This window comes from Capsicum annuum, chromosome 3 (genome assembly GCF_002878395.1).
Source record: "Capsicum annuum cultivar UCD-10X-F1 chromosome 3, UCD10Xv1.1, whole genome shotgun sequence".
In the NCBI taxonomy this organism is placed as follows: Eukaryota; Viridiplantae; Streptophyta; class Magnoliopsida; order Solanales; family Solanaceae; genus Capsicum; species Capsicum annuum.
The window spans coordinates 929,484-944,024 of record NC_061113.1 but is presented as its reverse complement, the minus strand read 5'-3'; positions in this window follow the sequence as shown (position 1 = coordinate 944,024).

Below are 14,541 nucleotides of genomic sequence, written 5' to 3'. Positions count from 1 at the left end.
GGTTGAAGAGGGAAATCTTTTGACTGAGTTTCTGATTTGGAAATAGAGAAAGGAAAATTTTAGAAGTTTCTAAATTTAGGTTGAAAACCTTAGTTGAAAATCTGGGGGGTTGCAAAATCTCTAAGAGGTAAAATCCAGAAGACGCTCTATTGGTGGTCAACGTTGTGAGATTTCGATAGCGACGATTTTACTGATAGATCGTTGTCCTGTTTTGCTGCCACAAGACAGGTAACACTCCATTTAAGTTATTTTTCAATTATTTCTCCTTTATCTCCCCATTTTGTAGTCATTCAGTGTCTCTCATTGATGTGGTATGCTGGGCTACCTGCTGTAGAGGTCTTAAGGACCATGAGTTTCTGTAGTGAATGAAGGAGTTGAGTGTGTTGTGGTGTTAAGATTAATCTATGTTCGGGTTTGATTTCTGTCATTCTTTTAGTTTGATGTCATGGTCTGTCGTTCATTCTTGGGTTTACTGAATAATTTTCGGACTATGTTCCACTTAGTGTATTGCTTGAGATGAGAAGGGATGGATTATTAGGCTAAGTCTATTTCTTTTGATTGTATTCATCAGTTTAATAGGGGATGTTTGGCTCGTAGTTGTTATTTGATTGTGTATGTCTTTTGTTATTACCGGATGGCATCACGATTGTTAAAGATAGCGGCGTTGCTAGCAGAGCTACCTCTCAAGTTCCTTTGGCTTCTCATGTGCCAAAAGGACAATGAGTAAGGTCCAAGATATGCTAAAAAAATCCTAGGATTCCTCGACGACTACCTTATTTGAGTGAGCGAGGAGGAGGATTGAAACAATCTGTTATTTTGATCATTGTTACTATTTGTTGTTATTGTAACTGTTGAGCCACAATGTCATTAGTGGAACTACCTCTTGAGTTCTTTGGTTTCTCAAAGGACGAGGAACAACGAAGATAAGTCCTCTAGAAAACAGAAAATCCTGTGATTCCTCGGTGATCATCTCAGCTACCAAAAGCTATCCTTTTGGGTTTGCCGAAGAGAGAGTGAGGATGAGGATAGTGGAATTTGCCATATTTTCCTTTGGTTTTGTGAGTTATGTATTTTGTTTTGTTTCGAATCCCGAATTTAGATTCCTTCTCTTCCTTTAGGTTCATTTTCAGCATGAAAACACATTAGAAGGATAACATCGTCGTATTTCAGGATGCTAGGCATTTGAGTATGCTTGTTCAGAAAGTCAGTTTAATTTTGTTGTCATTGTATTGTGTATAGTTTATACTCAGGCTAAGGATTCCTAAGGATCTTTCTCTGTCAACAATAATCAAGAAAGTAGGGATGAAGTTGCATTTATTTTACTCTCAACATGGGATTAGAGATGGGACAACGCATCACAATTACTTGTCTCCATCCTCAAATACCTGCTGCCAGAACTTAATATTGCAGGTTATTTAAGCACTCTTCCAGACTCAAATATTATTTGTCTCGTGGTCAAGTGCAATTAATATGCTGTCATTGTCGAGGTTATTGTTTTGAGTGACTGAAAAAGTTCAAAACTTGAAAGAAAATTCGTTCCTTCGAAAGGGCTTGCTTTATAGCTATTACTACGACTCATGAGTCAAACATTGAGCACCTCGCTCGTTCTCCAGGATACTGTTATGTGCCTTATGTTTTCGGTTTTCTTGATGTTTACTTTCTTGATAAAATTGCATAACATGTAAGCTTTATGGATTAACGTCTCGGTGAGTATTCAAAACCTCATCCATATTCTGACCATGCGTCTAGCTTGATAGAATCTTGAATTAGCTTTCTTTTACTGATATTATTGAATATGAATCACATGTCATTCTGATCATGAATATCTTTCAAATAAACTTACAGTATGTCATGTGCGACTCACGTTATCACTCATCATACGCTCTTGGGTATCAAACATGTCATTTATACCTGAGTGCAAATAAGTTTACATCAAGACATATTTGCTTAGCATGCTGTTTGACTATATGGACACACCCTCCTTCTTTCTTATAAGCCTTTTTATCTTTGCTTTTTCAGTGACAAAGTATAAGTTAGTTCGCCCTATATGCTTTCTTTCCTTCAGATGGTCGTATGCTACGTGTCGTACTTACTTCCTTGATTTGATTTTCGTGTTTACATTCTTCAATTCCCTTTTCTTTTTATTGTTTAGTTGATCACATCTTAACATTCTTTATTTTTCTTGTCTCGCATGAATCCACTTTGGAGTCCAAATGGACTCTTTCCCTTTGCATCCCTCATTGGGCCAATGAGGCCCATTTCATTGATTCAAGTTTGAAGGCCTAAGTTACAAAAAGTGATCCTGTGGTGTACAAATACAAGGATTCAAGAGAAGAAGAATGGGCTAAAATCCCTTCTTTGAAGCCACAAAGGGACTAGAAAGTCTCTTTTTATTTATTTGTTTATATTCTTTATTTGTTGTCTTTATCTATTTTATTTATTTATTTCCTTATTCATTCATTTGGGCCACGAATCCAAAGTTGTATTTAATACAGGTGGATCGAGACTCGAGCTAAAGGCTCAAAAACATAGAATTAGGACAGGTGAAAATGGGTCGAAAACCCAACTAGATTAGGACAGGGTCGACGGTTTGGGCTCAAAAAGCCTAATTCACTACTTCCCCGCTTTTCCCCCTTTTCCTTTCATTTATTTGTTTGCTTGTCTCTTTGCAAACCTAGTTAAATCCCTAACTATGTCGCTAAAAAACTGATTTCGCGAAAACTTTTTCCTTAATCAATTAATTTTTCAACAAATTAATTTTCCGAAGTTAATCAAAAGAATGTTTTCAAACAGTCTGGATAACCGCAAGTTAGCGGACTTTTTAGGTGCCTAACACCTTCCTACAAAATTAATAAGAACCACTTACTCGGAGTCTCTAACTTAAACCGATTTTCCTGTTTTGAATTGTTTTAAGTAACTCTTTAAAGGTTTCTTAATTCCTTTTCAAAATTAAGTGGCGACTCTTCAAAAGCCAAAATTTCTCCGCAAAACAAAAATGGCGACTCAGCTGGAAATTTTTAACTAGGTTCTAACCAAATGTTTGATTTTGTATTTTTGATTGACTGTTTATGTGTTTCGATTCTGTAGAGTTTAATTATCGCATCACATGGCATCTTCCTATATTATTTAAACTATTTTGGGGTTTCGTGGGTATACCGGCCCCTATTGATCAATTCAAAAATGTGTTGGAAATACAAACAGTTTATTAGCACGTGAGTCGTCTGATGGCTGTTTATATTTTCAAACTCAAGTTATCCTCTTGAGAACCAATTTTCAAACCCACTCTAGACACCGAGGATAGAAAGAAACCAAAACCCTACTTTAGGCATGAGCCTAGGACGACTCAATACCCGAGCGGGGTATTGGGCCCATTAGAAAATTTTCCCTGCGTCTATTGACCTCGATTCAATTACAGACGAATCATATTTATGTGTTGAAGAAATATATGCTTGTCTAATTCAATCCATTACCCTTTGGGGGACGGGGGAAGGCTTATCTTTATTTTCTTTCGTGTAGGTGTGGCTCAGCTGCATTCCTACGAGAAGTTCAAGATGGTTACTATACCCGACGATTATCTGAAACTATGGTGGGACTATTTGAGCGTAGAAGAGAGAAAAATTGTTAGAACACACATCAGATACCTGCTTTCATTGATCAAAATGGATGCTTGGCCCGAAATGATCCACATACTTACCACTTTTTGGGATGATCAGAATATGGTGTTCCGCTTCGGGGATGTGGAATTGACTCCTACCATCGAAGAAGTGTTAATTTTCTATGAGAGTATCAAAATGTGTTTTAAGAGAAAGGAAAAACCTGATAAGAACATTTTAGTTCCTGCCGTGTGGGACCGTCAAACAATCAAAGAGGCATTTTTAACTAACGACGACACCTGGCTAGGGGAACGAGACAGAGAAAATATCACTTTTTGGGAGTTGTATAGTCGGTTTGGAAGATTCAATGCCTTCTACAAATTTGGACATAAATTTGAATCCGAAGCAAAATGGAAGGAGATGAGAGCCTTTGCATTTGGAGTAGGTCTTCTCGGAACCATGGTGTTCCCACAGGGGAAAAATGGAACAATTCATCCAAGGGTTGTTACGGTGGCTCATGCACTTTTCTTTGGAGTAGATTACGATTCCACCAAGGTATTCCACAATTTATCTCCCATGATTGTCGTCGACATATATCGAGCCTTGGGAAGGTGTCAAGTCAAAAATCATTTCTTCCAAGGTTGCTACCTCATATTACAATGGTGGATGATGAAGCACTTGGTAAAGGATTCGAGAACAGTACAACCTGATCATAAAACAAGGGTAGATATGCTGGCTTCGCACGACATGTGGTTGTTTCTACACATGTTCAAAAGGGAAGCATCTCACAAATTTTGGTTTAAGACTTTCGGGGAATTGAGAGATGACGATGTGCAATGGTCCATTAACTCTCTTCGTTCAGGGAAATACACCATTCGAGGGGGCAAGTGGCCTTTCCTAGTGCTTTTCGATCTCAGGGGGACCCGTCCCTACAATCCTGGCAGAGTTCTTAGGCAATTCGAGATCAAGCAGGAGGCACCAAAAATAGATTCCATGCTTAGGTTTTTCACCGAATACGATGAAAGTGATTCCTCACTCAAAGACGGCATGATAAATGGATGGAGAAGAAGAAGGTGGACGGAAGTGACTTTCCGTATAAAGCATAAACCTGATGTCAGCGACACTTACAAGGAGTGGTTGAAAAAGAGTCTCGTCGGAGCATTAATTCCGGGACCAAATGTGCCCACTCGGGTTGTGGATGTAGAATTCAAGCATCAAATTAGGCTCTACAGGCTACAAGATAAGTTCTAGAAAAGTGAAATCGCGCACTGGAAGATACACATAGAGGACGCTTTAACCATACGTATGTTGAGGGAAGAGTTGAAAAGAGCTAGGCAAGACGCTGATGATGCCAGGCAATGTCTAATCAATTTGGATGATAGCATGGCCTCCCAACACGATAGTATAGGGAAAATGACTTACGACTGTAAGGCACAATTATGCGGGAGTCATCTTATCATCAATAGGTATCAAATGGCATAGGAGGTAAACAAGGCAAAGAAGGCAAAATCAGACGAAGGAGCCTCCAGTAGCTAGTTTTTTCTATTTCCCCTGGGCGGGAACTTATCTTTTTTCATGTTATTTCCCCTTTTCCCTAAAGATTGTATCCCTTTTTCGTTATCTTTTGTAGGCATTTATGCCCTTTTTCGTGTCTATATGAGTTGGAGGTTAATGGATTGACTTTGAGGAAGCATATATTTTCTTCAAAAATCGTTAGGCCTGAACCCTTGGCTCAAAAAGGGTCACCCCAGCTAGGATACACGTTATTATAATGTTTTTGTGTGTTATAATTGTTTTATGTGCTTATGTGCATTTGTTTGGATGAAAGGTAAGTTTATCCACTATGTCCTGTGGATGAACTTGGCTATGACTCAAAAAACTCTATGTGGTTATTTCATGTCAAATATTTTGCATTACTTATCATATATGAAAACTAACACATCTGCCTTTGAGTTGTTTTACTTTACAGATAATCGAAATTACTCCATGTTGATAAACTAGAAAAACATCCCTACTTCACCCGAAAAAATCCCATCCTCTGATGATCATTCAAAAATGATGGGAAATAATGAAGAAAGCGCACTGACTATCCGGGATAATGTGATAGCAGAACAGAATGAGATGATTGCGGAACTTGCAAGAAAGTTAGAAATTCTTCAGGAGGAAATAAATCGCACTCAAAATTTGGCTAACTTGGCCATCACTGTCAATGCCCCCGCTCCAGGAGGACATGGGACTCTACTCCAAATCCCTCCCCTCAGCACACCTATTCTTGGGGATCAGCCAAATAACGTATCATCCGTATCTGCTCCTCCATTTGTCCAGTACACTAATCATGAAAATAACCTAGACGCCTACCATCCACAAAATCCATCTGTAACCCCACAGAACCCATCTTCAAATCCATTTCCAAATTCTCAAAACAAATTCTCAAATCAACAAAACGCATTCCCAAATTCGCAAGATTCACTCCTAAATCCACAAAATACATCAAACCTACCTTTGAATCCACAAAATACGTCAAAAATACTCACAAAGTACACAAAACCTTTCTAATTTCCAAAACATCCTCCCCACTTACCAACCAAGTTCCTTCCTTCTGCAAAATCAAGTCTCCCTTCCAAATCCCTCTCAAGCCATCCTATCTCCTGATATTTATGAACCCCTTTCTAACCCCGAGATGGACCATTACAAGGAGAAGAAGAAAGAGTGGAGGACCCAGCATGAAAGGAATTTACTAGCTATAAAGGAAGAGAGTGTGAGGATCAAAGAGTCTCATGGAGCCGGGGACCACGACGGTTTGGGGTATGATGATTTATGTGTTCACCCAGGAGTAGACCTACCATATGGGTACAAAGTCCCTAAGTTTGAGATGTTTGACGGTATCAAAAATCCAATGGCCTATTTGAGAAGGTACTGTGAGCAACTGGTAGGGATAGGGAGAAACGAGGCGTTATTGATGCACCTATTCATTCGAAGTTTGAACGGCGAAGCCTTGGAGTAATTCATGTCTCAGGATTCGAAAAAGTGGACTGGTTGGAAAGCATTGGCCAAGGGTTTCCTTGACCGGTTCGCATTTAACACTAAAGTAGTCCCTGACCAATATTTGCTAGATCGAATCAAGCAGATGAATGTTGAGAGTTTTCGAGACTATGCTATTCGTTGGAGGAAAGAAACCGCCAGAGTGCAACCCCCATGTTCGAGGAGGAAATGGTATCCATGTTCTCTCGCGCTCAAGAAGGAGAATATTATACCAGGATGGTGTCCACTGTTAGGGAAACTTTTGGGGATTTGGTAAAAATAGGAGAATCATTGGAAGAAGGTATTCGGACAGGGAAAATAGCCAAAACCCCGACATCGTCTGGGACTGTCATGTTCTCAAAGAAGAAAAAGAAAGAGGTAGGTATGGTTTCTACTAATTTTGTTACAAAATCAAAACAACGGTTCAACTCTAGAAATGTTTTATCTTCTCCGCCGTCACCTAACCTTCCGCAAGCATTCTACACCCACCCCCAATACCAAGCTCCACTCTCAAATGACCAACCTCAGTACCAAACTCCACTCCCAAATATCCAATCCTCATACCAAGCTCCATAGCCAAATATCTTTCCCTAATACCCAATTCCACCTCCAAATTATCAGTCTCATTTCCAAACCACTCCTCTAAATAATCGAACAAATTTCCAAATGCCTCCAAATTATCACCAAGTACCCCCTCCTACAAACCTAAGCCAGTATAACCCCCAACATCCAAACCACGAAAAGAAACCTTCCCGAAACTTCACCCCACTAGCTGAAAGTCGCACCCAATTGTTTGAAAGATTGAAGAATGCTGGTCATTTGGAACCAATACAGCTAAAGCATATCAATCCCAACTCTCAATTTTTTTAATGCAAGTCAACATTGTGCCTTTCATTCAAGAGCAGTGGGGCACAATACAGAGGATTGTGTCTACTTGAGACATAGGATCCAGGATTTAATCGATCAGAAGGTCATCACGCTCCAGGCACCTACTCCAAATATTAACAGTAATCCATTGCCCAACCATGGGGGATCTAACGTTAACATGATTGAAATAGAGGGCGAATGGGCATCTGGCAAGACCATTACCCAGGTAAACTCTGAAAAGCATAAAAGAGTGGAAGAGGTAGGAAAGATAAAGAAGGCTGTGGCTGCCTTAAGTATCAACGAGAAATTCCTATTTATAGTGATGACGACCCGACTCAAGTGTATGCACCCCCGCCAAGGAAGGAATTTATTGTGCAAATCGCTGCTGCCCAAGGGATGACATAATCGGGATGATGTTACATCCCTGAGGAATTTACCAACAAAAAGAATTCACAGAAAAGGCCAATAACTGAAGGAGAAGCTGAGGAATTTTGGAAGCGTATTCAATCAAAGGATTACTTAATTGTCAAACACTTGGAGAAGATGCCAGCCTAAATCTCTGTTTGGAGCTATTAATGAGTTCGTAATACCACCGACAGGCTTTTTCGAAGGTCTTGGATGAAGCATATGTTCCCGCAGGAACGAGTGTTGAGAACCTGGCTATAATGATAGGGAACATTGTGGGGAATCATCGCATATCATTCAGTGATGAAGAGTTGCCGTTTGAAGGGGCGATGCACAACAAAGCCATGCATGTCACCGTCATTTGTTAAGATTATGCAATTAATTAGGTATTAATAAATGATGAATCTAGTGTGAATATCTTTCCCCTCTCCACATTGGTTCTAATGGGCTATGATTTGGGAAAAATTCATCAAAGCTACGTAAATATGAGAGCATTCGATGGAGGCCAGAGAGATACCATAGGAGAGATTGATTTGCACATCCAAATGGGGCTTACTAAGTTCAAGACTAAGTTTAATGTTATAGATATCCATCCTAGCTACAACCTGCTCTTGGGAAGACCATGGATACACGGTGCAAAGGCAGTTTCATCACCCCTTCATCAATTATTAAAGTTCATTTGGGAAGATCATGAAGTAGTCATCCAAGGAGAAGAAAGTCGAGTAGACTGTCCCAATGGTTATGTGCCGGTGATTGAAGATGTTCCAAAAGGTAGCAGTTTCTATACATTGGAAATTGTAAATGCTGTGGACAGAGATTCGACGCCCAAAGTACCAATGCCTTCTATCTACAAAATGATTGCAACGATAATGTTAAGAAATGGGTTCGAACCTGGTCGAGGCTTGGGCAAGAATTTACAAGGAATTATCAAGCCTATTGTGATCCCAGAGAGAGGCTCTAAGTACGGGTTAAGATTTTAGCCTATCAGGAAGGATAGGGTTGAGGATGAGCCAGAGAAGAGTCTATTTAGGCCCTTGCCACTCCTGTTCCAGTCATTTCTTGTACGAGAGGTGTCAGATAATGATGGTCTTGGGGATGGGATAGGAGATTTGTTCAAAGGATGCAATGCTATATCAGAAGATCTCCCAAAGTTTAGTGGGGTAAAGCAGATTGCACCGGGGGGGGCCTTGAAAAATTGGACCTCCACTCCACTCACAACCTGTCGCCCGTCGTGGTAGATAAAAGGGAAATTATTAATAGTTTTGAAATTGGTGATGATCCGGAGGAGGCACCGCGATCAACCTTTTATATCCTAAAACTTTCTTTTCGTATCTTACTGCTTTCAAAAAGGGAGGGAATTGTATTTGTGAAAGTCACGAGCCATGGTTTTTTAATTATCTCTCAAATTTCAATGAAAAGGCCTTCATTTATTTGAAAAATTATATTATTTCTAAAACACTCCTAGTCATATGTTTTGTTATTATTTTGTTATCATCTAACTTGGTTTGTTTGTCCATTACAATAACAGTATCTTAAAATTTGCCAATGTCATGTCATGTCAAAGCTTGAAAGAACAAAATGAAGGGAACGATGATGATTGGAAGGATGATGACGAGGAACGATTAGTTGAAGATATGGAGGAATTTGAGAATCGCAAAAAACCTAATTTGGAGGAAACTAAAATAGTCAACTTGGGAGATCACGATGAAATCAAAGAGACAAGTGTCAGTATCCACCTGGCGGAGCCATAAAGGAAAGAGCTCATCCACCTATTGCGGGAATACATCAACGTGTTTGCTTGGTCCTATGATGATATGCTAAGGTTGAGCACCAGCATTGTATTACATAAATTGCTGATAAATTTTGAGTTTGATCCAGTCAAGCAAAAAATGCAGAAATTCAAGACAGATTTAAGTCTAAAGATCAAGAAAGAAGTGACAAAACAAATCCAGTCTAAGGTTGTCGAGGTCACAAAATATCCAACGTGGTTGGCCAACATCGTCCCTGTGTCGATGAAGGATGACAAGATTCGAATTTGTGTTGACTATAGAGACTTGAATAGAGCCAGTCCTAAAGATAATTTTCCGTTGCCCAACATCCACATTCTTATCGATAACTGTGCAAAACATGAAATGCAGTCATTCATTGATTGTTTTACCAGGTATCATCAGATATTGATGGATGAGAAAGATGCATAAAAATGGCTTTTATTATGCCCTGGGGTGTTTTACAGGGCAATGCCGTTTGGTCTCAAGAACGCGGGTGAAATATATATGAGGGAAATGACGATGATTTTCCATGATATGATCCATAAAGAGATTGAAGTATACGTGGATGACGTAATTATCAAATCCCATGAGAGTTCGGATCATCTGACTCATCTGGTGAAATTCTTCAACAGATTAAGAAAGTATAGTTTGAAATTAAATCCCACTAAGTGTGCTTTTGGTGTTCCATCAGGGAAGTTGCTAGGGTTCGTAGTCAGTAGAAGAGGCATCGAGTTAGACCTATCCAAAATCAAGACAATTTAGGACTTCCAACCGCCGAAGACTAAGAAGGAAGTTATGAGTTTCATGGGCTGTTTGAATTACATTAGCAGGTTCATCGCGCAGTCAACAGTCATATGCGAGCCAATTCTCAAGATATTGAAGAAAAATACATTGAACGAGTGGACAGAAGAATGTCAGAGAGCTTTTAACCGCATCAAGGAATACTTGTCTGCACTGCCGATTTTGGTTCCACCAAAAGAAGGAATTCCATTATTGCTTTACCTGTCAGTCTCAGAAAATCCTTTCAGATGTGTCCTCGGGCAACATGATGAGACCGGTAGGAGAGAGAAATCCATTACTACTTGAGTAAAAAGTTCACGCCATATGAAGCCCGTTACTCTCTTGTAGAAAGGGCGTGTTGTGCTTTGACTTGGGCAGCACAAAAGTTGAGGCATTATCTGTCATCCTACACAACATATCTCATCTTGAGAATGGATCCATTAAAGTATATATTTCAGAAGGCCATCTAGCCAAGTGGAAAATGTTGCTGAGAGAGTTTGACATTGTGTATGTAACCCAAAAGGAAATCAAGGGGCAAGCCTTAGCAGATCATTTGGCATAGAATCCGGTTGATGAGGAATATGAGCCACTTCAAACTTACTTCCCAGATGAGGAAATTTTATTCGTAGGAGAAGAAATTACAGTAATTTACCCTGGATGGAGGCTATTTTTTGATGGGGTGGTCAACTTCAAAGGTTCAGGAATCGGAGCAGTTTTGGTGTCAGAAATGGGCCAGCATTATCCAGTAACTGCTAAGTTGCATTTTCGATGCATCAATAACATGGCTGAATATGAGGCTTGCATCCTGGGTATCAAATTAGCACTTGATATGGGTGTTCGTGAATTATTAGTCATCGGGGATTCAGATTTGATGATTCACTAGGTAAAGGGAGAATGGGCGATAAAAAACCCTAAGATTACTCCTTATATGTAGCTGGTGCAAGAATTATGCAAAATATTCAAAGAAGTTGATTTCATACATATACCTTGGATATAAAATGAATTTGCGGATGATTTAGCCACTATATCTTCCATGATTCAACACCCAGATTAGAGTTACATTGATCCTTTGGAAATAATCTTGAAGGAGCAACCCACGCATTGTGCACACGTGGAAGAGGATCCAGATAGAAAGCCTTGGTATTATGACATTAAGAGATATTTGGAATCTGGAATATATCCTGAAGAGGCAAGAAACAACCAAAAGAAGACAATCCGGCGTTTGGCAAAGAACTACTTTCCAAGTGGGGAAATTCTTTTTAGGAGAACTCCTGATTTGGGATTCCTAAGATATGTCGATGCTGCGGAAGCCAATAAATTGATAAAGAGGTACACGCTGGAGTTTGTGGACCCACATGAATGGGTTTGTCCTTCCCAAAAAGATCTTGAGAACCGGTTACTTTTGGATGACTGTGGATAATGATTGTAGCAGGTATGTGCAGAAATGTCCAAAATATTAGATACACGGATATTTGATTCGAATACCTCCACATGACATTCATGCAATGAATTCACCTTGCCCTTTCGTAGCTTGGAGTATGGATGTTATCGGACCAATAGATCCGCTAGCATCGAATGGGCATAGATTTATTTTGGTTGCCATTGACTACTTTACTAAGTGGGTCGAAGATGCTTCATACAGAGCCATAACTAAAAAAGTGGTTGCAGATTTCGTCAGGAATAACTTAATTTGCCGATTCGGAGTTCCAAAATCGATCATTACTGATAATGGGGCAAACCTAAATAGTCACTTGATGAATGAAATTTGTGATCAATTTAAGATTGTGCATCGCAACTAGACTGCATACCGTCCTCAAATGAATGGAGCCGTGGAAGATGCCAACAAGAATATTAAGAAGATCTTGAGAAAGAAAGCCAAAAATGATAGATCATGGCATGAGATATTACCTTACGCCTTGCTAGGGTATCGCACGATAGTTCGAACCTCCACCGAGGCAACTCCATATCTATTGGTTTATGGAAATGAAGCGGTGATACCTGCTGAGGTTGAAATACCTTCCCAAAGGATTATCCAAGAAGTCAAACTAAGTAATGAAGAATGGGTTCGTGCTCGCTATGAACAACTCATGTTGATTGATGAAAAGAGAATGGTCGCCGTATACCATGGTTAGTTGTATCAACACAGGATGGTTCGTGCCTTTAACAAGAAGGTTACAGCTCGGACATTTGAAGTGGGGCAACTGGTTCTCAAACGAATATTCCCTCACCAAGAGGATTACAAGGGAAAGTTCTCTCCAAATTGGCAAGGGCCGTACATAGTTCGCAAGGTATTATTTGGAGGAGCTCTGATTTTGTCTGAGATGGATGGCACAGAGTGGACCAAACCAATTAATTCTGATGTGGTAACGAGATATTACGTTTGAAGGATGTTCTAGTTTTCGTGTTTCTTTAGTTTACCTATAATCGCCTTTGTAATAATGTGTTTTTCTAATGTGTAACTGCCTAGAGTCCTTTCCCTTTATGTACGAACTACGTTTGACCTGAATTCCCAAGAAAGGGATACGTAGGCGGCCTATGTCGACTTCGGTCAATCCCTTAGGATAATTTATCCTTTCCCTTTATATATGAACTATGTGATGACCTGAATTCCTAAGAAAGGAATACGTAGGCGGCCTATGTCGACTTCGGTCAGCCCATTAATTTCTTTTGTATGTCCCTAGCGTAGGTACGAACTATGTGTGACCTGAATTCCCAAGAAAGGGATACGTAGGCGGCCTATGTCGGTTTCGGTCAACTCCTTAGAAAAATTTATTCTTTTCCTTTATGTATGAACTACGTTTGACCTGAATTCCCAATAAAGGGATACGTAGGCGGCCTATGTCGGCTTCGGTCAACCCCTTAGGATAATTTATCCTTTCCTCTTATGTATGAACTACGTGATGACCTCAATTCCCAACAAAAGGGATATGTAGGCAGCCTATGTCGGCTTTGGTCAACCCATTAGATTTTCTATATATATCCCTAGCGTAGTCCTGAACTACGTTTGACCTGATTCCTGCTTCAATGGGATACGTAGGTGCCCCAACGGCTTGTTCATATAACCCGAGGAAAGGAAAACTGGGGCAGAATTTTCAAGAAGAAATCTCGAAAATTCACAAGAGAAGATCAACATCCAACAAAAAGAATGAAGATCAGCAAAGACTTCAGATCCACTCGGATTGGTATCATCTCAAACAACTTTAAACTGGGGCAGAAATTTTGAGAAAGACCTCAAAATTTCCACCAAATGCCGGAACATATTCCAAATTCCCCAGCACCAGAGGTTAAAGCTTTGGAAACTACCAACTGTAACAAAGTCTTGGTAGACTCAATTTATGGCTATAATAGAACTACTTGAAGAAACCCTCCAACAATTATCATGAGTTTTGGAAACCATCCGTCGAGTATAGTCAAAATCACGAGGAAGACGTTCATTGAGCTAGTACATGACATGACGGGCAGAGATTTTCTATAGTTTTACACAAGTTTTCAAAGTTATTTTAAAAAATTTAAGACTATTTTCAAAAATTTTATGACTCACTTATTTAGAACTTGCCTAGACATTATTTGGGATGGAGTGTCAGGGTGGAAGTCCCGATATGGTGGAATGCCCAAGAGATGGTAAGGAGCAAATCAAGGATCAAAGAAGGTCAACACCGAGTAGTTTTATTCAAACTAATCATTTTTGTGGATGCAGGGATCGATACACAAAAATAAGTGTCTCTTTCAAAAATCTCCGAGCAAAGTGGGAGCCACAATAGAGCATTAATACCCAAGAATGGTATTTTAGGTCAGCCCTAAAAATAGTTTTAATGCCTATTTATTGAGGACCTTTTGATTTGTCAATCTCATTTCTTGAGATCGTAGGCGACAAACAAAAGCTCTTTATCTTCTTTACACATATCGTATTTAGAAGTTTCCTAAAAATAGTCGCTAGTAAAAGAGACTTTGTGTCTAATAATCGTCTACCTTAAGTATAGGTACATGTAGAAAGAAGGACGATGACAAATGAAGTCAGGTAAAATTACACATCATAGCCGCAAGGCATTGCCTCAAGAGCTGTTGTATATCATTGCCCCAAAGGCCATTACGCATCATAGTCGCAA